Source organism: Aulonocara stuartgranti (genome assembly GCF_965226115.1).
Source record: "Aulonocara stuartgranti genome assembly, chromosome: 6".
NCBI classification, from domain to species: domain Eukaryota; kingdom Metazoa; phylum Chordata; class Actinopteri; order Cichliformes; family Cichlidae; genus Aulonocara; species Aulonocara stuartgranti.
Window position 1 is genome coordinate 19122651 of NC_138944.1, and position 25723 is coordinate 19148373.

Below are 25723 nucleotides of genomic sequence, written 5' to 3' on the forward strand. Positions count from 1 at the left end.
TTGTGCATAATTTTATATTGTTGTTGATAATTAATTAATTAAAGCAACAAAACAACCTGAAGAGCCGGTTGGGAGCCGAAAGAGCCGGCTCTTTTTAGTGAGCCAAGCCGAAAGAGCTGGTTCTTTAAAAAGAGCCGGAAATCCCATCACTACTGTAAACTATGCAAAGCTTACTGCCGGCTATCATGAAAGGAGAGGATTTTTCCATTAAAGGAAATGCATGTTGTGATTGGTTAGTTGAGCGTAACATTTCCTTTCGTGGTCGTGTGTCTCTTTTTGTATTGATGTAAAAACGAGATAAAGTTTCTTCAAACTACCTGGCCAACATTTAAACTGTTCCAGCTGAACCTCAATTATTAACCGTACTTTTGTATCTGAGGTTTTTGATATAGAACAAACATAAGTGATATTATAAAACAAATAAAACATTAGCATTGTATTGAATGGGTATTGTTTTTGTTAAACACAATAGAAGAAAAGAGTAGTTGGACAAGTTCCATCTTACAATGATGATATATCTCCTCCTTAACCAGTGGGCCAATTTCAGCCAAACTTTGTACAAAAATCCCTATACATAGAGCAATCCTTAGCATATTTTTAAATATTTTAAAGTATGTTCTGTATGCAGTTATATTTAACTTCTTTGTAATCAACAAACTAGTCTTTAAAGACCAATTAGCTTTGGAAGCAGCGGGACCTTTGGAACCTCTACTAAAGGGGAGGGCCTTCAATGACAGGCAGGGTGACATGCCAAACAGAGCCCCTAATGGTTGCATCTCATGGCAACATGAATTCAAAATTTGGGAAGAACTATGATGCATCCCATTGGCAAGATATCATTGATGCATGTCTTTGTTAAAAATCATTCAGATTATGCCCAGTCAGTTTCGTCAAAGGGTGATTTCAACATTGCATGGGAAGATGGAGAGAAAATATATCCATTTATCCAGGGTGTTTCTCATTAATAGTTCTTTTTTTTTCTTTCCATGTGGGATATTAGTATATGAATACAGGAATTTCAACAAAACAGTCAAGATGTACATTGTTGGAGAGTTGAAGTCCAAGCCAAGACGATGAAGGAGGTTAATTTGAATCAAAAAGTGTTTGCAGAGTCCCAGCTCACTCAGTCCTTAACTCACAAGTATCAAATATTCGATAGCAGACAATGGGCTAGTCCTCTGCCGCCTGCTCCCGCTGGGTGGCCGCCATTTCAGCCACTATCTGGGCCAGCTCCTCCCTTCCCTTGTTCGGGTGTGGACCCGTCATGCCACTTCCTGGGTTTCGGTACCACTGTGGCAAGGATGACGCGTGACGGGTTCAGAGATTTGATTTGAGAGCCAACTTTATTCACACAGTGCGATTGCAGCTCTCAGCTAGTGTTATGGCCTGACAGAGAATCCCTAAGACAATCTTTGCTATATGCATTTCAGAACAGCAGCTTTGAGAAGACTGTTTGCATTATGGATTGTTTAGAAATATATCTAGAGAAACTGAGTAGATTGCTAGCCAGTGCTCAGTGTTACTTCTCGTACAAGTCGAATGGGGAGGTCGCACAAGTGATAAGTTTATTACAGAACAAAGTCATTTTTTTAATCTCATTTGCTCCCAGGTGATGCAGTAGATTCCAGCATTTACTTGTGGAAAGAAACAGTTGGATCCTGTTGATTTGGAGAACACCAGATGTCTTGCTTCTCTCAGGATACATATAAAAGAGTAATAGGAGTTCTCCGTCAAAAGTACACAATCTTGCAAAGCACTGTCGCCATAACTTTCACAGACAGACAGAGAAAATGATGTGACCTGTCTTGACAAGATTGTGGGTGTATGTTGTGAGCTTACAAATGTATCTGAATCTGTGGTGCCCTTCCAGTGATGTAAATGAAAATGATGTGACTGATGTGCTCAACCAACAAATACACTCTCACTTTTTGTTTGCTTATTGTGACTTGACTTTTGAAGGGAAAGCTTTCTTACTTGTCCTACAAATATCAGAATAAGAGAATGGCAGACCTGGGCTCACTATTTTTGGATCTTCACATCCATCTCAAATGATTTCCACTAACTGCGTTTCATATTCCTGATTGACAGATACAGATCAGAATCAAAATCAGAAAAAAAATTTATTGCCTTTGTCAGTGAACAAAAATCTACAAACTAGCCACTTGCTTCATAACAAAAATAGCATTAATTTAGAATTTTAATTTAGCTTTGATGATCTTCCCCTCTTGTGTGCGGCATTGGGAGAGGTTGTGATACAGTTGGTCTTGCTCAGCAGCAGTCAGAGGTGGGAAAGCTGGGAGGCCAGGATGATCTTTTGCAGATTTCTCTTTTTTATTTTGTTTAGAGTTGTTAAAAATGATGTCCTTGCATTGCTAATACTCCACTTTCTTTAAAGACTCCTCACTTGGAATGGCCCACTTGCACTTCTTAGATGTAACAGCTATCTCTTCTTTTTTTTTCCACTGGTATGCTGCCATGTCCTGAACAAAGCAGCTGACACATGTGAGCAGCTCTCACCAAGGCCAGCTGTGCAGTTACAGTGTGCTCCCAAGACAACCCCGTCTTTTCTCACTACTACCCATGGCTTTAACAGCGGGTCATTAAGCCTTTGGGAATGTTGAACCTATAAATACAATTACAAATGTTAAGTACACCAAAAACACAAAATAGCTACTGACAACCAGACGTGTTTTAGCAAACGACAACGCTAACGATGTCACACCGCCTCGGATAATATGACACTTACCTTTCCAGTGATGATGCAGAATTTTTTTTTGCTTGAAGATTCCACAGCTGTTGCAAAGCCAGATTGAGTCCATTTGTAACCCTCCAGGCTTTTGTAAGCTTTTAAAGAGTCCCCCGAGTAGTAGGATGGGAAGTTTATAAGGTAGTTATGTATGTCCAGATAGCATAGATCTGGGACGCTGAAATACTTTTGCTCTGTTCTCAAAATATATTTTCAATATAAAATGTCAAGCAAATCAAACTGTACATTATAATGCATGTCAAACTCTCTGCAAGGGAATTTTTGTAACTCTGTAAGGGGCTTTTTGATGTTGTGGGTTTCCTGTTTGACGGCTGATGAGGAGGCTGAAGTTGACTTTACTGTCAGAGTTGTATTGTTGTAGCTTCAAGACAGAGAAAGTATTATTTATTCTTTGTATTATGTCCTTGAAACAAACTTTGCTCATTATAAACTTAGCTACAGTGTTTCATTCTGTTAAAGATAATAGCTGATTGGTAACATGAGACAAAACACAGAAAATTAGTTAAAAATAGGCATCATGAATTGTTGTAAACAAAAAGCCATCCTAACCACTGTTTTAGATGGATTTAAGTAATATATTCATATATATCTTGCTGCCAAGGATGGCACAACCAGTTATTAGGTTAAGGGGAAAATGACTTTTTGAGTTAGGGCCTGATAGTATTTGAATAACTTTTTCACATTGCATTTTGACTGTAGACTGACGAAACGTTTCTCCCACTGAAAATGTTACATCCAGATGAACAGAATCAACTTTTGGAGATTTACTTACCTGGATGATTGAGCATGCATCAAGACATTGCATTTTGAATTCACTCGTGCTAGCTTTCTGTAGTATTCAAATGGATTTGATCATCTGAAATATGTGTTGACATAAGTTTTAGTCTGTTTTTGTAAAGCACACATAAAAATACTTGAAAAACTAATACTATAACATTGTCCTGTAATCGTTATTATAATAAAATGTCCTTTGTTCCTATGTGGTAGGTCTGTAATGTTAAACTCACTTCAGGGCCACATAACCTGCAATTTCCAAACCTACTTTGCATTTCCCTGATGAATCATGAGACATATAAATTCTTAAAAAACAACTTAATTTTTACATTTTTTAACATTACTGTTGGCTGAAAGCAATTTTAAAAACAATTTTATTGTTCTATAACCATAAATATAGGATCCTAAAACAGAGGAGCTATTTTTACTTGCTGACTTTACATCAAATTTACATGCAGACTAAGCATACATTTGTTTTTATAATAATATTAATCAATATGTGCTCTCAGACCAACAAAGAGCAGTGAGGTTGACGCTGAAAGAATAACAACTAAGCCTGTCTTTTAAATATTAATTTAACAAAATATTAATTATAGTGCTTCAGAATTTCTTGTGTCTTAATGATAGAGTTGTTGTTATTAAATGTTACAGTATGTTTTTCTTGCTATCAATCCTAAATTAGCTAAACTTCATCAATATACCAACTCTTTTCCAGTCTGCAACATACACTCAAGTCACTAATTTATCTACAGCAGCAGTGCTAATTTAAATTGGTGTTATGTGCTTCATATTTTTCTCATAGTATAGTTTTATCTTTCTTTGTAAAATCAGCCACTTTGTTGCCAGCACACTTATCAACACCACCTATTTCATGTGAATGTGTATGGGAAACCCTGGGTTAAGTTAACGAGTTATTAAACTGCTTCATGTGACCAGTTATCCTGACTGCCAATATCAGGGTAAGTGAATCCAGAAAACGAAAAAATAAGTTAGCTGTGCTGAACTTCCTTTCTAGTACATGGTTCTGGAGCAGCATGTTTGAGATTAGACTAAGAGCAAGATCTTATAACTTTGGATGTCCTATCAGCTTAACTGTCCATCTCCCTATCCTTGTTAGTCTAGAGGATGTTGTGTTCATGTTTTCCAATTGCAAACTTTGATTCGTCTGACTATAGAAGAATTTTGCATCAGTTAATATTAAATGAGCTTTGATATAGAGAAGATGGTGGCATTTCTGCATCATGTTCACATTTGGCTTTTTCTTGTAATGATAAAGTTTATTCTGCATTTGTGGATGGCACTGCGAATTGTGCTAATAAATGCTAAAGATCATTGGCAATCAATATTTATTTTAAGCCTTTTCATGTGTGTATAGAACTTTCCACATATTCTTAGACTCTCTGGGTGATATTATGGACTTGTGCACAATTTAACATTGAGGAAATTGTTCCACAATTTGTAGATGCAGATTTTTTTTAGATTGGTGAACCTCCCCCAGTCATTACTTCTGAGAAGCTCTGCCTTTCAAAGTTAGTTGACAATCAAATGTTATTGCTTTGCACAACATTTGACTGAAAGTGCTTGAAAAACTATTTCATCTAGAGTACAGATCTTGCTATCATACTATGACCATTTAAGACATAATGTTTGTAGTTGAACCATGTTTGCCAAGGGCCATCCTGTCCCCAACCACATCATAACCACAAGGTAGGCCAACAAAGCCACTTGGACAAATCTTAAAGCAACACTATCAAGCAGATAGGTGCGGATGAGGACAGATGTGGTGCTTAATGCAGTGCAAGATGGTGGTTCAGCACATCTCCCTCTATACGCACAGCACCAAATGGTAGAGTTGGATATGAAATGTTAAATTAACATCGATATCTATTAGTCTTCAAAATGACACAAAAATGTCCAAAAACTGTAGGTTTTCTGAGTAGTATATATGAATCTGTAAAAGAACCATTTAGAAATTAATACAACTGGTATGATAGTATGTTAAATTGCTTTTGGCCTGGGCCTTTTTGTTTTATACTCTTTTTTGTGTGAGTCAAACCATTCACGGTAGGCTGTCGATCAGTAAGGGGAATGCAAAATATTCACAATTAAAATAGGTTACATTTTAATGAACTTTATTAGGTTTAAAAAATATTGTAGCCTACAGTGTATCTGAAAATTCACTGTTTTAAAGCACAGCACACAGATGTATTACAATGATCACATAAATACTAAGGGTTTGTTATAGGAGGATTAAGAAGTTAAAATGATATTTCCAAGTTAAGGTGACTTTAACACCAAGTCGCAATTTTAAAAACTTTGCTAACACAGTAAATATTTATTATTTTTAAATATCTAAGCATTAGAATTCTTGTGGAGGTAATCACTTCCTTACATTGATTTTTTTGGGGGAAAAAAGACCATAATCTTACATAATCTTTCCTTATCAGATCTGGTAGCACAGACTACTTATCAACAATACTTAGTAACCATACTGAGGGGAAAAAAAAGTTCATTACATGTGAAAACTATTCATGGTTGTGTTGGCACTGAAATCTGAACTCTGGGCAATCCTCTTCTTTGGTCTCTGAGATACTGGCTGGATTTCCAGTGCTGCATAACACACATCTTCATTCTAAAATTTCATAATTATTTAGAATTATCATCAAGCACTGACAAATGATAAATGCATTTTAGAGCTAAATAGCTTTGTGTCATTACTATTAAAAAATCAAGCTGTAGCAAAGACAATAAATATGATATATGACCTGATTTCTTCTCATCTGGTCTCTGCTCTCATATCTTTTCTCATCAGCCGGAGGTTTCTTAGCTACGAACATTTAAAACATTTTTTAAATGTACAAAGGCTCTTTTCTTTTACTAGACAAAACTCTGTGATGGTCAAATGATCATGGAACTAAAGTGATGAAAAATCTTGTACAAATGAAACAGAGCGGTTACCTGTCTTGTGATGGTAATATATCAAAAGAGAACATAGCAGAGATGAGAGGGCCACAAAAGCTGGACACAGAGAGAAGAGAAGCATCCAGCATATACCACAGTCTTTTTGCGTGGTTTGAGGCTCACGGGGGTCTGAGTAAAAAAAGCTTTGAAATTAGTCTTTTTTCCCCCTAAATTATTCAGGTAAAAGATCTGGGGATAATTAGTGTGAATGCTTGAAAAGCATTCACAGTATTGTTGTTGTAATCTTTATTGTGTGGATGCTTAAGCATCCACACTATTGAGTTCCTGTTTCTCTTTATTCTTTATTGTGTGGATGCTTTAAGCATCCACACTATTGAGTTCCTGTTTCTCTTTATTCTTTATTGTGTGGATGCTTTAAGCATCCACACTATTGAGTTCCTGTTTCTCTTTATTCTTTATTGTGTGGATGCTTTAAGCATCCACACTATTGAGTTCCTGTTTCTCTTTATTCTTTATTATTATTCTAGTTGCTTCCGTACACTTTTTGGCACTTAACTACTTCCACAATTTTCAGCCGATTTTCACCGTTCAAATTTTAAACTATTCTGCTATTTCTGCTAATTTACGCTACGATTTTTGCTATTTTTAACTATTATACTTTTTAAAATATTAAGCTTTTTTCCTTTAATTTGTCCCATTGAAATGAATGGGAAACTTCTGCAATTCTGCTAAAATTTGCTTGTTTTTGAAACTTAACTACTTCCTCATATTTTCACCTAGAACAACCATTCAAACTTTAAAATGTTCATAAATTATTGGGCTATTCAGGTATGATTCAGCTTTTTCAAATCTTTTACTGTTTTACTTTTATGCCTCTTAAAGTTTTGAGTTGCAAAATTGTGATTTTTCACAAAATACATGCGTTGTTATGGTTGCTATGCTCTTGGCTTCCAGTGTGCCACTGAAGGTTTTGCAATTTTCACTTCATGTCCGAACAACTTCTTGCTACTTGCTCAATTTTCACTCAACTTCCACAAATTATACATCAAAACGTAGGTATTTTTGCTGGCTTTCAGAAAATGTCACTATCATTGTTGTGGGATTTATAGAATTTTTGCAAATCTCCTCAGACCAACACAAGGTCTCAAAACTCTCCATATAAAGTCAATGGAGAGCTTGTTCAAAATCATCGCTGGATTTCTGTAATGAGAGGCATATTCGAATCGTCATATCTCCTTAACGAAGCGACTTTAAGACATGAGGCTTGTCCCCGAATATCTTCAGACACCCCTGACGCTCACAATTCAAGAATTTCTTTCTCACCTATTACCGTTCTGAAATGAGTTGGACTTGTTTGAGGGTAGGAAATTCGTCCTTCGCTCAGATTTCTTCAGATTTCAAACTGTGGAAATGAACCACTTTTTTCTCTCGTCATAACTTTTTGTTGGATTTCCACAGAGACCTGAAAATTTCCATGATTGTTCACCAAAGCCTGCTGTCTCTTACGGTGAAAGAATGATATCGATACTCCAAATAGATTTCGAGTTACAAAGCGTTGTTTGAGGGCAAGTCAAGGCAGTTTTTGCTTCGCTCTACTCAGTTATGGTGCATTACAAGTCAAATATCTTTAATAATTCATATTTTAATGAAAAATTGTAAACACTGGAAGATTCCCCCATCTCTTCTGAACAAAACGGTGTAAGAATGACCGCTCTAGCCCCTACGGTTTGGAAATTATGGTCATTTGTTTGAGGGGAGTCCTCACTATGAGAAATAGGCTGCAATAATCCTGTGCCTCTCTGTGCTGCGTGTGTAAAAAGAGGCACATGTTTTGGCGGGAAAAAGTACACAGGCTCTCTGATTGGTGGATTCAAATTCAGCAGCTCCCAGGCTGACCTAGAAACTTACTTCTCTCTCCCTGTGCATTTTTTTGCTGATTTTTTCATTTAACAAGTATATTTGAGGGACCCTCAGCATGTTCAGCATTTTTTCAGCTGTCCATTTTGCTTTTCCAATTTTTCTGTTTAACTTATTACTATTGTGCTAAATAATACTATTTCTGCTATTTTATAAGATTTGTGCCTAATATAGTATTTCTGCTAAATTACAATATTTCTGCTTTTTATACTATTTGTGCTAAAACATAGTATTTCTACTAAATGTAGTATTTATGCTTAATCATAGTATTTCTATATATTTCTGCCAGGTCCCCAGGCAGCCAATCCTCTGTGAGGACTGAGAAATTCAAATTTTCAAATCAAGGCCTGCACGGCTTCCCAGCCAATCATATATGTGTCCTGAGGCATTCAAATTTGCATATTGGGGCCTTCATGGCTTCTAAGCCAGCCAATCATATCTGAGGGCTGAGGAATTCAAATCCACAAATCAGGGCCTGCACGGCTTCCCAGCCAGCCAATCATATATGTGGTCTCAGGCATTCATATTTGCATATTGGGGAATTCGTGGCTTCTAAGTCAACAAGTCATCCATGTCATATATCTCTAAAAATTCACATTTTAATGATAAATTGTTAACACTGGAAGATTCCCCCATCTCTTCTGAACAAAACAGTGTAAGAATGACCGCTCTAGCCCCTACGGTTAGGAAATTATGGTCATTTGTTTGAGGGGAGTCCTCACTATGAGAAATAGGCTGCAATAATCCTGTGCCTCTCTGTGCTGCTGCGTGTGTAAAAAGATGCACCTGTTTTGGCGGGAAAACGTAAACAGCCACTCTGATTGGTGGATTTAAATTCGGCAGCTCTCTCCCTCTGTGTGTGTGTGTGTGTGTGTGTGTGTGTGTGTGTGTGTGTGTGTGTGTGTGTTTAGTGGGAGAGAGAGGACCCTGCCCTTATTTGGCAGCATGTCATTGTAGGATTTAAATTGAATATAGTTAGACTGGTTGACTGGATTAGAGCCTGTGTTTGTGTGTCCCTCTGTGCATTTGTGTTTCAATAAGTTATTACTATTCTGCTAAATCATAGTATTTCTGGTACTTTTCGGTACTTGTGCTAAATACAGTATTTCTGCTAAATTATAGTATTTCTGCTTTTTATAGGATTTGTGCCTAACATAGTATTTCTGCTAAATTATAGTATTTCTGCTTTTTATAGGATTTGTGCTTAACATAGTATTTCTGCTAAATTATAGTATTTCTGCTTTTTATAGGATTTGTGCTTAATATAGTATTTCTGCTAAATTATAGTTTTTCTTCTTTTTATAATATTTGTGCTAAAACATAGTATTTCTACTAAATGTAGTATTTATGCTTAATAATAGTATTTCTATATATTTCTGCCAGGTCCCCAGGCAGCCAATCCTCTGTGAGGACTGAGACATTCAAATTTTCAAATCAGGGCCTGCACAGTTTCCCAGCCAATCAAATAAGTGTCCTGAGGCATTCAAATTTGCATATTGGGGCCTTCATGGCTTCTAAGCCAGCCAATCATATCTGAGGGCTGAGGAATTCAAATCCACAAATCAGGGCCTGCACGGCTTCCCAGCCAGCCAATCACATATGTGGTCTCAGGCATTCAAATTTGCATATTGGGGAATTCGTGGCTTCTAAGTCAACAAGTCATCCATGTCATATATCTCTAAAAATTCATATTTTAATATTAAATTGTCAACACTTGAAGATTCCCCCATCTCTTCTGAACAAAACGGTGTAAGAATGACCGTTCTAGCCCCTACGGTTAGGAAATTATGGTCATTTGTTTGAGGGGAGTCGTCACTATGAGAAATAGACTGCAAAAATCCTGTGTCTCTCTGTGCTGCTGCGTGTGTAAACAGATGCACCTGTTTTGGTGGGGAAAAGTGCACAGCCTCTCTGATTGGTGGATTCAAATTCACCAGCTCCCAGGCTGACCTAGAAACTTACTTCTCTCTCCCTGTGTGTGTGTGTGTGTGTGTGTTTGTGTGTGTGTGTGACAGAGAGAGAGAGAGAGAGAGAGAGAGAGAAAGCCTTTTAATGGGATGATCCCATTGTAAGATTCAAATTCAATATATTTAGACTGGTTGACTGAATTGGATCGTGTGTGTGTGTCTCTCTGTGCATGTGTGTTTCCTCATGTGTACATATTTGTAATTGTGTGGCAGTCATAAATTTTTTTGCTGATTTTTGTCATTTAACAAGTATATTTGAGGGAACCTCAGCATGTTCAGCATTTTTTCAGCTGTCCATTTTGCTTTTCCAATTTTTCTGTTTAACTTATTACTATTGTGCTAAATCACACTATTTCTGCTATTTTATAAGATTTGTGCTTAATATACTATTTCTGCTTTTATAGGATTTGTGCTTAATATAGTATTTCTGCTTTTTATAAGATTTGTGCTTAATATAGTATTTCTGCTAAATGTAGTATTTATGCTTAATCATACTATTTCTGCTTTTCATAGGATTTGTGCTTAATATAGTATTTCTGCTAAATTTAGTATTTCTGATTAATTATAGTCTTTCTACTAAATCATAGTACAGTATTTCTGCTTTTTATGGGATTTGTGCTAAAACAAAGTATTTCTACTAAATGTAGTATTTATGCTTAATCATACCATTTCTGCTTTTTATAGGATTTGTGCTTAATATAGTATTTCTGCTAAATTATAGTATTTCTGCCAAATTATAATATTTGTGCTAAAACATAGTCTTAATTTAAAATTACAATATTCATAGTTCATCACAGTGTCTCTGGTAAATCACAATATTTCTGCTCTGTTGTACTATTTTTCTAAATCATAGTGTTTCTGTAATGTTTAAGTATTTTTGGCTAAATATATTCTTTCTGTTATCTTATACTATTTCTCCTAAATTCTTTTATTTTTGAGAAGTTATCATGTTTCTGGTAAGTTACAATATTTCTGCTAAATTCTGCTATGCTATTGTATTTCTGCCAAGTATTATGTTTCCTCTAAGATATTGCAGTTCTGCTAAGTTATTCCATTTTAGCAAACTTCTTTTGCTTCTGCAAAGTTTTTACAATTTCTGCAACTTTTCAGCTTTTTCAGCTACTTTTTGCATACAGCTTCAGCTTTAAGCATCCACACTGCATTTTCGCAGGAAATGCAAATTTTTCTAGTTGTGTGGATGCTTTAAGCATCCACACTATTGAGTTCCTGTTTCTCTTTATTCTTTATTGTGTGGATGCTTTAAGCATCCACACTATTGAGTTCCTGTTTCTCTTTATTCTTTATTATTATTCTAGTTGCTTCCGTACACTTTTTGGCACTTAACTACTTCCACAATTTTCAGCCGATTTTCACCGTTCAAATTTTAAACTATTCTGCTATTTCTGCTAATTTACGCTACGATTTTTGCTATTTTTAACTATTATACTTTTTAAAATATTAAGCTTTTTTCCTTTAATTTGTCCCATTGAAATGAATGGGAAACTTCTGCAATTCTGCTAAAATTTGCTTGTTTTTGAAACTTAACTACTTCCTCATATTTTCACCTAGAACAACCATTCAAACTTTAAAATGTTCATAAATTATTGGGCTATTCAGGTATGATTCAGCTTTTTCAAATCTTTTACTGTTTTACTTTTATGCCTCTTAAAGTTTTGAGTTGCAAAATTGTGATTTTTCACAAAATACATGCGTTGTTATGGTTGCTATGCTCTTGGCTTCCAGTGTGCCACTGAAGGTTTTGCAATTTTCACTTCATGTCCGAACAACTTCTTGCTACTTGCTCAATTTTCACTCAACTTCCACAAATTATACATCAAAACGTAGGTATTTTTGCTGGCTTTCAGAAAATGTCACTATCATTGTTGTGGGATTTATAGAATTTTTGCAAATCTCCTCAGACCAACACAAGGTCTCAAAACTCTCCATATAAAGTCAATGGAGAGCTTGTTCAAAATCATCGCTGGATTTCTGTAATGAGAGGCATATTCGAATCGTCATATCTCCTTAACGAAGCGACTTTAAGACATGAGGCTTGTCCCCGAATATCTTCAGACACCCCTGACGCTCACAATTCAAGAATTTCTTTCTCACCTATTACCGTTCTGAAATGAGTTGGACTTGTTTGAGGGTAGGAAATTCGTCCTTCGCTCAGATTTCTTCAGATTTCAAACTGTGGAAATGAACCACTTTTTTCTCTCGTCATAACTTTTTGTTGGATTTCCACAGAGACCTGAAAATTTCCATGATTGTTCACCAAAGCCTGCTGTCTCTTACGGTGAAAGAATGATATCGATACTCCAAATAGATTTCGAGTTACAAAGCGTTGTTTGAGGGCAAGTCAAGGCAGTTTTTGCTTCGCTCTACTCAGTTATGGTGCATTAGAAGTCAAATATCTTTAATAATTCATATTTTAATGATAAATTGTAAACACTGGAAGATTCCCCCATCTCTTCTGAACAAAACGGTGTAAGAATGACCGCTCTAGCCCCTACGGTTTGGAAATTATGGTCATTTGTTTGAGGGGAGTCCTCACTATGAGAAATAGGCTGCAATAATCCTGTGCATCTCTGTGCTGCGTGTGTAAAAAGAGGCACCTGTTTTGGCGGGAAAACGTAAACAGCCACTCTGATTGGTGGATTTAAATTCGGCAGCTCTCTCCCTCTGTGTGTGTGTGTGTGTGTGTGTGTGTGTGTGTGTGTGTGTGTTTAGTGGGAGAGAGAGGACCCTGCCCTTATTTGGCAGCATGTCATTGTAGGATTTAAATTGAATATAGTTAGACTGGTTGACTGGATTAGAGCCTGTGTTTGTGTGTCCCTCTGTGCATTTGTGTTTCAATAAGTTATTACTATTCTGCTAAATCATAGTATTTCTGGTACTTTTCGGTACTTGTGCTAAATACAGTGTTTCTGCTAAATCATACTATTTCTGCTTTTCATAGGATTTGTGCCTAACATAGTATTTCTGCTAAATTATAGTATTTCTGCTTTTTATCGGATTTGTGCCTAACATAGTATTTCTGCTAAATTATAGTATTTCTGCTTTTTATACTATTTGTTCTAAATTATAGTATTTCTGCTTTTTATAGGATTTTTGCCTAATATAGTATTTCTGCTTTTTATAGGATTTGTACCTAATATAGTATTTCTGCTTTTTATACTATTTGTGCCTAATATAGTATTTCTGCTAAATTACAGTATTTCTGCTTTTTATACGATTTGTGCTAAAACATAGTATTTCTACTAAATGTAGTATTTATGCTTAATCATACTATTTCTGCTTTTTATGGGATTTGTGCCTAATATAGTATTTCTGCTTTTTATAGGATTTTTGCTCAAACATAATATTTCTACTAAATGTAGTGTTTATGCTTAATCATCCTATTTCTGCTTTTTATAGGATTTGTGCTTAATATAGTATTTCTGCTAAATTATAGTATTTCTGCTTTTTATAGTATTTGTGCTAAAACATAGTATTTCTACTAAATGTAGTATTTATGCTTAATCATAGTATTTCTATATATTTCTATATATTTCTGCCAGGTCCCCAGGCAGCCAATCCTCTGTGAGGACTTAGACATTCAAATTTTCAAATCAGGGCCTGCACGGTTTCCCAGCCAATCATATATGTGTCCTGAGGCATTCAAATTTGCATATTGGGGCCTTCATGGCTTCTAAGCCAGCCAATCATATCTGAGGGCTGAGGAATTCAAATCCACAAATCAGGGCCTGCACAGCTTCCCAGCCAGCCAATCATGTATGTGGGCTCCAGGTATTCAAATTTGCATATTGGGGAATTCGTGGCTTCTAAGTCAACAAGTCATCCATGTCATATATCTCTAAAAATTCATATTTTAATGATAAATTGTCAACACTTGAAGATTCCCCCATCTCTTCTGAACAAAACGGTGTAAGAATGACCGCTCTAGCCCCTATGGTTAGGAAATTATGGTCATTTGTTTGAGGGGAATCCTCACTATGTGAAATAAACTGAAAGAAGCAGGTCTATGTCTCTGTGCTGCGTGTGTAAAAAGATGCACCTGTTTTGGCGGGAAAACGTAAACAGCCTCTCTGATTGGTGGATTCAAATTCAGCAGCTCCCAGGCTGACCTAGAAACTTAGTCCTCTCTCCCTGTGTGTGTGTGTGTGTGTGTGTGTGTGTGTGTGTTTAGTGGGAGAGAGAGGACCCTGCCCTTATTTGGCAGCATGTCATTGTAGGATTTAAATTGAACATAGTTAGACTGGTTGACTGGATTAGAGCCTGTGTTTGTGTGTCCCTCTGTGCATTTGTGTTTCAATAAGTTATTACTATTCTGCTAAATCATAGTATTTCTGGTACTTTTCGGTACTTGTGCTAAATACAGTATTTCTGCTAAATCATACTATTTCTGCTTTTCAAAGGATTTATGCCTAATATAGTATTTCTGCTAAATTATAGTATTTCTGCTTTTTATAGGATTTGTGCCTAACATAGTATTTCTGCTAAATTATAGTATTTCTGCTTTTTATACTATTTGTTCTAAATTATAGTATTTCTGCTTTTTATAGGGTTTGTGCTTAATATAGTATTTCTGCTAAATTATAGTTTTTCTTCTTTTTATAGTATTTGTGCTAAAACATAGTATTTCTACTAAATGTAGTATTTATGCTTAATAATAGTATTTCTATATATTTCTGCCAGGTCCCCAGGCAGCCAATCCTCTGTGAGGACTGAGACATTCAAATTTTCAAATCAGGGCCTGCACAGTTTCCCAGCCAATCAAATAAGTGTCCTGAGGCATTCAAATTTGCATATTGGGGCCTTCGTGGCTTCTAAGCCAGCCAATCATATCTGAGGGCTGAGGAATTCAAATCCACAAATCAGGGCCTGCACGGCTTCCCAGCCAGCCAATCACATATGTGGTCTCAGGCATTCAAATTTGCATATTGGGGAATTCGTGGCTTCTAAGTCAACAAGTCATCCATGTCATATATCTCTAAAAATTCATATTTTAATATTAAATTGTCAACACTTGAAGATTCCCCCATCTCTTCTGAACAAAACGGTGTAAGAATGACCGTTCTAGCCCCTACGGTTAGGAAATTACGGTCATTTGTTTGAGGGGAGTCGTCACTATGAGAAATAGACTGCAAAAATCCTGTGTCTCTCTGTGCTGCTGCGTGTGTAAACAGATGCACCTGTTTTGGTGGGGAAAAGTGCACAGCCTCTCTGATTGGTGGATTCAAATTCACCAGCTCCCAGGCTGACCTAGAAACTTACTTCTCTCTCCCTGTGTGTGTGTGTGTGTGTGTGTGTGTGTGTGTGTGTGTGTGTGTGTGTGTGTGTGTGTGTGTGTGTGTGTGTGTGTGTTTGTGTGTGTGTGTGTGACAGAGAGAGAGAGAGAGAGAAAGCCTTTTAATGGGATGATCCCATTGTAAGATTCAAATTCAATATATTTAGACTGGTTGACTGAATTGGATCTTGTGTGTGTGTGTCTCTGTGCATGTGTGTTTCCTCATGTGTACATATTTGTAATTGTGTGGCAGTCATAAATTTTTTTGCTGATTTTTGTCATTTAACAAGTATATTTGCGGGAACCTCAGCATGTTCAGCATTTTTTCAGCTGTCCATTTTGCTTTTCCAATTTTTCTGTTTAACTTATTACTATTGTGCTAAATCACACTATTTCTGCTTTTATAGGATTTGTGCTTAATATAGTATTTCTGCTTTTTATAAGATTTGTGCTTAATATAGTATTTCTGCTAAATTTAGTATTTCTGATTAATTATAGTCTTTCTACTAAATCATAGTACAGTATTTCTGCTTTTTATGGGATTTGTGCTAAAACAAAGTATTTCTACTAAATGTAGTATTTATGCTTAATCATAACATTTCTGCTTTTTATAGGATTTGTGCTTAATATAGTATTTCTGCTAAATTATAGTATTTCTGCCAAATTATAATATTTGTGCTAAAACATAGTCTTAATTTAAAATTACAATATTCATAGTTCATCACAGTGTCTCTGGTAAATCACAATATTTCTGCTCTGTTGTACTATTTTTCTAAATCATAGTGTTTCTGTAATGTTTAAGTATTTTTGGCTAAATATATTCTTTCTGTTATCTTATACTATTTCTCCTAAATTCTTGTATTTTTGAGAAGTTATCATGTTTCTGGTAAGTTACAATATTTCTGCTAAATTCTGCTATGCTATTGTATTTCTGCCAAGTATTATGTTTCCTCTAAGATATTGCAGTTCTGCTAAGTTATTCCATTTTAGCAAACTTCTTTTGCTTCTGCAAAGTTTTTACAATTTCTGCAACTTTTCAGCTTTTTCAGCTACTTTTTGCATACAGCTTCAGCTTTAAGCATCCACACTGCATTTTCGCAGGAAATGCAAATTTTTCTAGTTATTATTATTATTCTAGTTGCTTCCGTACACTTTTTGGCACTTAACTACTTCCACAATTTTCAGCCGATTTTCACCGTTCAAATTTTAAACTATTCTGCTATTTCTGCTCATTTACGCTACGATTTTTGCTATTTTTAACTATTATACTTTTTAAAATATTCCACTTTTTTCCTTTAATTTGTCCCATTGAAATGAATGGGAAACTTCTGCAATTCTGCTAAAATTTGCTTGTTTTTGAAACTTAACTACTTCCTCATATTTTCACCTAGAACAACCATTCAAACTTTAAAATGTTCACAAATTATTGGGCTATTCAGGTATGATTCAGCTTTTTCAAATCTTTTACTGTTTTACTTTTATGCCTCTTAAAGTTTTGAGTTGCAAAATTGTGATTTTTCACAAAATACATGTGTTGTTATGGTTGCTATGCTCTTGGCTTCCAGTGTGCCACTGAAGGTTTTGCAATTTTCACTTCATGTCCGAACAACTTCCTGCTACTTGCTCAATTTTCACTCAACTTCCACAAATTATACATCAAAACGTAGGTATTTTTGCTGGCTTTCAGAAAATGTCACCATCATTGTTGTGGGATTTATAGAATTTTTGCAAATCTCCTCAGACTAACACAAGGTCAGAAAACTCTCCATATAAAGTGAATGGAGAGCTTGTTCAAAATCACCGCTGGATTTCTGTAATGAGAGGCATATTCGAATCGTCATATCTCCTTAACGAAGCAAAGTTAAGACATGAGGCTTGTCCCCGAATATCTTCAGACACCCCTGACGCTCACAATTCAAGAATTTCTTTCTCACCTATTACCGTTCTGAAATGAGTTGGACTTGTTTGAGGGTAGGAAATTCGTCCTTCGCTCAGATTTCTTCAGATTTCAAACTGTGGAAATGAACCACTTTTTTCTCTCGTCATAACTTTTTGTTGGATTTCCACAGAGACCTGAAAATTTCCATGATTGTTCACCAAAGCCTGCTGTCTCTTACGGTGAAAGAATGATATCGATACTCCAAATAGATTTCAAGTCACAAAGCGTTGTTTGAGGGCAAGTCAAGGCAGTTTTTGCTTCGCTCTACTCAGTTATGGTGCATTAGAAGTCAAATATCTTTAATAATTCATATTTTAATGATAAATTGTAAACACTGGAAGATTCCCCCATCTCTTCTGAACAAAACGGTGTAAGAATGACCGCTCTAGCCCCTACGGTTTGGAAATTATGGTCATTTGTTTGAGGGGAGTCCTCACTATGAGAAATAGGCTGCAATAATCCTGTGCCTCTCTGTGCTGCGTGTGTAAAAAGAGGCACATGTTTTGGCGGGAAAAAGTACACAGGCTCTCTGATTGGTGGATTCAAATTCAGCAGCTCCCAGGCTGACCTAGAAACTTACTTCTCTCTCCCTGTGCATTTTTTTGCTGATTTTTTCATTTAACAAGTATATTTGAGGGACCCTCAGCATGTTCAGCATTTTTTCAGCTGTCCATTTTGCTTTTCCAATTTTTCTGTTTAACTTATTACTATTGTGCTAAATAATACTATTTCTGCTATTTTATAGGATTTGTGCCTAATATAGAATTTCTGCTAAATTACAATATTTCTGCTTTTTATACTATTTGTGCTAAAACATAGTATTTCTGCTAAATGTAGTATTTATGCTTAATCATACTATTTATGCTTTTTATGGGATTTGTGCCTAATATAGTATTTCTGCTTTTTATAGGATTTTTGCTCAAACATAGTATTTCTACTAAATGTAGTGTTTATGCTTAATCATCCTATTTCTGCTTTTTATAGGATTTGTGCTTAATATAGTATTTCTGCTAAATTATAGTATTTCTGCTTTTTATAGTATTTGTGCTAAAACATAGTATTTCTACTAAATGTAGTATTTATGCTTAATCATAGTATTTCTATATATTTCTGCCAGGTCCCCAGGCAGCCAATCCTCTGTGAGGACTGAGAAATTCAAATTTTCAAATCAGGGCCTGCACGGCTTCCCAGCCAATCATATATGTGTCCTGAGGCATTCAAATTTGCATATTGGGGCCTTCATGGCTTCTAAGCCAGCCAATCATATCTGAGGGCTGAGGAATTCAAATCCACAAATCAGGGCCTGCACAGCTTCCCAGCCAGCCAATCATGTATGTGGGCTCCAGGTATTCAAATTTGCATATTGGGGAATTCGTGGCTTCTAAGTCAACAAGTCATCCATGTCATATATCTCTAAAAATTCATATTTTAATATTAAATTGTCAACACTTGAAGATTCCCCCATCTCTTCTGAACAAAACGGTGTAAGAATGACCGCTCTAGCCCCTATGGTTAGGAAATTATGGTCATTTGTTTGAGGGGAATCCTCACTATGTGAAATAAACTGAAAGAAGCAGGTCTATGTCTCTGTGCTGCGTGTGTAAAAAGATGCACCTGTTTTGGCGGGAAAACGTAAACAGCCTCTCTGATTGGTGGATTCAAATTCAGCAGCTCCCAGGCTGACCTAGAAACTTAGTCCTCTCTCCCTGTGTGTGTGTGTGTGTGTGTGTGTGTGTTTAGTGGGAGAGAGAGGACCCTGCCCTTATTTGGCAGCATGTCATTGTAGGATTTAAATTGAACATAGTTAGACTGGTTGACTGGATTAGAGCCTGTGTTTGTGTGTCCCTCTCTTCATTTGTGTTTCAATAAGTTATTACTATTCTGCTAAATCATAGTATTTCTGGTACTTTTCGGTACTTGTGCTAAATACAGTATTTCTGCTAAATCATACTATTTCTGCTTTTCATAGGATTTATGCCTAATATAGTATTTCTGCTAAATTATAGTATTTCTGCTTTTTATAGGATTTGTGCCTAACATAGTATTTCTGCTAAATTATAGTATTTCTGCTTTTTATAGGATTTGTGCCTAACATAGTATTTCTGCTAAATTATAGTATTTCTGCTTTTTATACTATTTGTTCTAAATTATAGTATTTCTGCTTTTTATAGGATTTGTGCTTAATATAGTATTTCTGCTAAATTATAGTTTTTCTTCTTTTTATAGTATTTGTGCTAAAACATAGTATTTCTACTAAATGTAGTATTTATGCTTAATAATAGTATTTCTATATATTTCTGCCAGGTCCCCAGGCAGCCAATCCTCTGTGAGGACTGAGACATTCAAATTTTCAAATCAGGGCCTGCACAGTTTCCCAGCCAATCAAATAAGTGTCCTGAGGCATTCAAATTTGCATATTGGGGCCTTCGTGGCTTCTAAGCCAGCCAATCATATCTGAGGGCTGAGGAATTCAAATCCACAAATCAGGGCCTGCACGGCTTCCCAGCCAGCCAATCACATATGTGGTCTCAGGCATTCAAATTTGCATATTGGGGAATTCGTGGCTTCTAAGTCAACAAGTCATCCATGTCATATATCTCTAAAAATTCATATTTTAATATTAAATTGTCAACACTTGAAGATTCCCCCATCTCTTCTGAACAAAACGGTGTAAGAATGACCGTTCTAGCCCCTACGGTTAGGAAATTACGGTCATTTGTTTGAGGGGAGTCGTCACTATGAGAAATAGACTGCAAAAATCCTGTGTCTCTCTGTGCTGCTGCGTGTGTAAACAGATGCACCTGTTTTGGTGGGGAAAAGTGCACAGCCTCTCTGATTGGTGGATTCAAATTCACCAGCTCCCAGGCTGACCTAGAAACTTACTTCTCTCTCCCTGTGTGTGCATGTGTGTGTGTGTGTGTGTGTGTGTGTGTGTGTGTGTGTGTGTGACAGAGATAGAGAGAGAGAGAAAGCCTTTTAATGGGATGATCCCATTGTAAGATTCAAATTCAATATATTTAGACTGGTTGACTGAATTGGATCTTGTGTGTGTGTCTCTCTGTGCATGTGTGTTTCCTCATGTGTACATATTTGTAATTGTGTGGCAGTCATAAATTTTTTTGCTGATTTTTGTCATTTAACAAGTATATTTGAGGGAACCTCAGCATGTTCAGCATTTTTTCAGCTGTCCATTTTGCTTTTCCAATTTTTCTGTTTAACTTATTACTATTGTGCTAAATCACACTATTTCTGCTATTTTATAAGATTTGTGCTTAATATACTATTTCTGCTTTTATAGGATTTGTGCTTAATATAGTATTTCTGCTTTTTATAAGATTTGTGCTTAATATAGTATTTCTGCTAAATGTAGTATTTATGCTTAATCATACCATTTCTGCTTTTCATAGGATTTGTGCTTAGTATAGTATTTCTGCTAAATTTAGTATTTCTGATTAATTATAGTCTTTCTACTAAATCATAGTACAGTATTTCTGCTTTTTATGGGATTTGTGCTAAAACAAAGTATTTCTACTAAATGTAGTATTTATGCTTAATCATACCATTTCTGCTTTTTATAGGATTTGTGCTTAATATAGTATTTCTGCTAAATTATAGTATTTCTGCCAAATTATAATATTTGTGCTAAAACATAGTCTTAATTTAAAATTACAATATTCATAGTTCATCACAGTGTCTCTGGTAAATCACAATATTTCTGCTCTGTTGTACTATTTTTCTAAATCATAGTGTTTCTGTAATGTTTAAGTATTTTTGGCTAAATATATTCTTTCTGTTATCTTATACTATTTCTCCTAAATTCTTGTATTTTTGAGAAGTTATCATGTTTCTGGTAAGTTACAATATTTCTGCTAAATTCTGCTATGCTATTGTATTTCTGCCAAGTATTATGTTTCCTCTAAGATATTGCAGTTCTGCTAAGTTATTCCATTTTAGCAAACTTCTTTTGCTTCTGCAAAGTTTTTACAATTTCTGCAACTTTTCAGCTTTTTCAGCTACTTTTTGCATACAGCTTCAGCTTTAAGCATCCACACTGCATTTTCGCAGGAAATGCAAATTTTTCTAGTTATTATTCTAGTTGCTTCCGTACACTTTTTGGCACTTAACTACTTCCACAATTTTCAGCCGATTTTCACCGTTCAAATTTTAAACTATTCTGCTATTTCTGCTAATGTGCGCTATGACTTTTGCTATTTTTTGCTATTATACTTTTTAAAATATTAAGCTTTTTTCCTTTAATTTGTCCCATTGAAATGAATGGGAAACTTCAGCAATTCTGCTAAAATTTGCTTGTTTTTGAAACTTAACTACTTCCTCATATTTTCACCTAGAACAACCATTCAAACTTTAAAATGTTCACAAATTATTGGGCTATTCAGGTATGATTCAGCTTTTTCAAATCTTTTACTGTTTTACTTTTATGCCTCTTAAAGTTTTGAGTTGCAAAATTGTGATTTTTCACAAAATACATGTGTTGTTATGGTTGCTATGCTCTTGGCTTCCAGTGTGCCACTGAAGGTTTTGCAATTTTCACTTCATGTCCGAACAACTTCCTGCTACTTGCTCAATTTTCACTCAACTTCCACAAATTATACATCAAAACGTAGGTATTTTTGCTGGCTTTCAGAAAATGTCACCATCATTGTTGTGGGATTTATAGAATTTTTGCAAATCTCCTCAGACTAACACAAGGTCAGAAAACTCTCCATATAAAGTGAATGGAGAGCTTGTTCAAAATCACCGCTGGATTTCTGTAATGAGAGGCATATTCGAATCGTCATATCTCCTTAACGAAGCAAAGTTAAGACATGAGGCTTGTCCCCGAATATCTTCAGACACCCCTGACGCTCACAATTCAAGAATTTCTTTCTCACCTATTACCGTTCTGAAATGAGTTGGACTTGTTTGAGGGTAGGAAATTCGTCCTTCGCTCAGATTTCTTCAGATTTCAAACTGTGGAAATGAACCACTTTTTTCTCTCGTCATAACTTTTTGTTGGATTTCCACAGAGACCTGAAAATTTCCATGATTGTTCACCAAAGCCTGCTGTCTCTTACGGTGAAAGAATGATATCGATACTCCAAATAGATTTCGAGTTAGAAAGCGTTGTTTGAGGGCAAGTCAAGGCAGTTTTTGCTTCGCTCTACTCAGTTATGGTGCATTACAAGTCAAATATCTTTAATAATTCATATTTTAATGATAAATTGTAAACACTGGAAGATTCCCCCATCTCTTCTGAACAAAACGGTGTAAGAATGACCGCTCTAGCCCCTACGGTTTGGAAATTATGGTCATTTGTTTGAGGGGAGTCCTCACTATGAGAAATAGGCTGCAATAATCCTGTGCCTCTCTGTGCTGCGTGTGTAAAAAGAGGCACATGTTTTGGCGGGAAAAAGTACACAGGCTCTCTGATTGGTGGATTCAAATTCAGCAGCTCCCAGGCTGGCCTAGAAACTTACTTCTCTCTCCCTGTGCATTTTTTTGCTGATTTTTTCATTTAACAAGTATATTTGAGGGACCCTCAGCATGTTCAGCATTTTTTCAGCTGTCCATTTTGCTTTTCCAATTTTTCTGTTTAACTTATTACTATTGTGCTAAATAATACTATTTCTGCTATTTTATAAGATTTGTGCCTAATATAGTATTTCTGCTAAATTACAATATTTCTGCTTTTTATACTATTTGTGCTAAAACATAGTATTTCTACTAAATGTAGTATTTATGCTTAATCATACTATTTCTGCTTTTTATGGGATTTGTGCCTAATATAGTATTTCTGCTTTTTATAGGATTTTTGCTCAAACATAGTATTTCTGCTAAATGTAGTGTTTATGCTTAATCATCCTATTTCTGCTTTTTATAAGATTTGTGCTTAATATAGTATTTCTGCTAAATTATAGTATTTCTGCTTTTTATAGTATTTGTGCTAAAACATAGTATTTCTACTAAATGTAGTATTTATGCTTAATCATAGTATTTCTATATATTTCTGCCAGGTCCCCAGGCAGCCAATCCTCTGTGAGGACTGAGACATTCAAATTTTCAAATCAGGGCCTGCACGGCTTCCCAGCCAATCATATATGTGTCCTGAGGCATTCAAATTTGCATATTGGGGCCTTCATGGCTTCTAAGCCAGCCAATCATATCTGAGGGCTGAGGAATTCAAATCCACAAATCAGGGCCTGCACAGCTTCCCAGCCAGCCAATCATGTATGTGGGCTCCAGGTATTCAAATTTGCATATTGGGGAATTCGTGGCTTCTAAGTCAACAAGTCATCCATGTCATATATCTCTAAAAATTCATATTTTAATGATAAATTGTCAACACTTGAAGATTCCCCCATCTCTTCTGAACAAAACGGTGTAAGAATGACCGCTCTAGCCCCTATGGTTAGGAAATTATGGTCATTTGTTTGAGGGGAATCCTCACTATGTGAAATAAACTGAAAGAAGCAGGTCTATGTCTCTGTGCTGCGTGTGTAAAAAGATGCACCTGTTTTGGCGGGAAAACGTAAACAGGCTCTCTGATTGGTGGATTCAAATTCAGCAGCTCCCAGGCTGACCTAGAAACTTAGTCCTCTCTCCCTGTGTGTGTGTGTGTGTGTGTTTAGTGGGAGAGAGAGGACCCTGCCCTTATTTGATAGCATGTCATTGTAGGATTTAAATTGAACATAGTTAGACTGGTTGACTGGATTAGAGCCTGTGTTTGTGTGTCCCTCTGTGCATTTGTGTTTCAATAAGTTATTACTATTCTGCTAAATCATAGTATTTCTGGTACTTTTCGGTACTTGTGCTAAATACAGTATTTCTGCTAAATCATACTATTTCTGCTTTTCATAGGATTTATGCCTAATATAGTATTTCTGCTAAATTATAGTATTTCTGCTATTTTATAGAATTTGTGCCTAACATAGTATTTCTGCTAAATTATAGTATTTCTGCTTTTTATAGGATTTGTGCCTAACATAGTATTTCTGCTAAATTATAGTATTTCTGCTTTTTATACTATTTGTTCTAAATTATAGTATTTCTGCTTTTTATAGGATTTGTGCTTAATATAGTATTTCTGCTAAATTATAGTTTTTCTTCTTTTTATAGTATTTGTGCTAAAACATAGTATTTCTACTAAATGTAGTATTTATGCTTAATAATAGTATTTCTATATATTTCTGCCAGGTCCCCAGGCAGCCAATCCTCTGTGAGGACTGAGACATTCAAATTTTCAAATCAGGGCCTGCACAGTTTCCCAGCCAATCAAATAAGTGTCCTGAGGCATTCAAATTTGCATATTGGGGCCTTCGTGGCTTCTAAGCCAGCCAATCATATCTGAGGGCTGAGGAATTCAAATCCACAAATCAGGGCCTGCACGGCTTCCCAGCCAGCCAATCACATATGTGGTCTCAGGCATTCAAATTTGCATATTTGGGAATTCGTGGCTTCTAAGTCAACAAGTCATCCATGTCATATATCTCTAAAAATTCATATTTTAATATTAAATTGTCAACACTTGAAGATTCCCCCATCTCTTCTGAACAAAACGGTGTAAGAATGACCGTTCTAGCCCCTACGGTTAGGAAATTACGGTCATTTGTTTGAGGGGAGTCCTAACTATGAGAAATAGGCTGCAATAATCCTGTGCCTCTCTCTGCTGCGTGTGTAAAAAGATGCACCTGTTTTGGCGGGAAAAAGTACACAGGCTCTCTGATTGGTGGATTCAAATTCAGCAGCTCCCAGGCTGACCTAGAAACTTACTTCTCTCTCCCTGTGTGTGTGTGTGTGTGTGTGTGTGTGTGTGTGTGTGTGTGTGTGTGTGTGACAGAGAGAGAGAGAGAGAGAGAGAGAAAGGCTTTTAATGGGATGATCTCATTCTAAGATTTAAATTCAATATATTTAGACTGGTTGACTGAATTGGATCTTGTGTGTGGGTCTCTCTGTGCATGTGTGTTTCCTCATGTGTACATATTTGTGATTGTGTGGCTGTAATAAATTTTTTTGCAGATTTTTGTCATTTAACAAGTATATTTGAGGGACCCTCAGCATGTTCAGCATTTTTTCAGCTGTCCATTTTGCTTTTCCAATTTTTCTGTTTAACTTATTACTATTGTGCTAAATCATACTGTTTCTGCTAT

At 35.9% G+C, this 25723-nt stretch overlaps 1 long non-coding RNA gene across 1 annotated transcript in view; it reads right to left on the reverse strand.

The window, feature by feature from the left end:
* Positions 1 to 5851: 5851 nt before the first annotated feature.
* LOC309708032 overlaps positions 5852 to 25723 on the reverse strand; it is a 42565-nt gene continuing 22693 nt past the window's right edge. The window contains exons 3-5 of the long non-coding RNA XR_014277156.1: positions 6500 to 6631; positions 6307 to 6368; positions 5852 to 6173 (exon numbers count right to left, since the gene is read on the reverse strand). This is a non-coding gene — a long non-coding RNA (uncharacterized lncRNA). The remainder of the gene's footprint in view (positions 6174 to 6306; positions 6369 to 6499; positions 6632 to 25723) is intronic.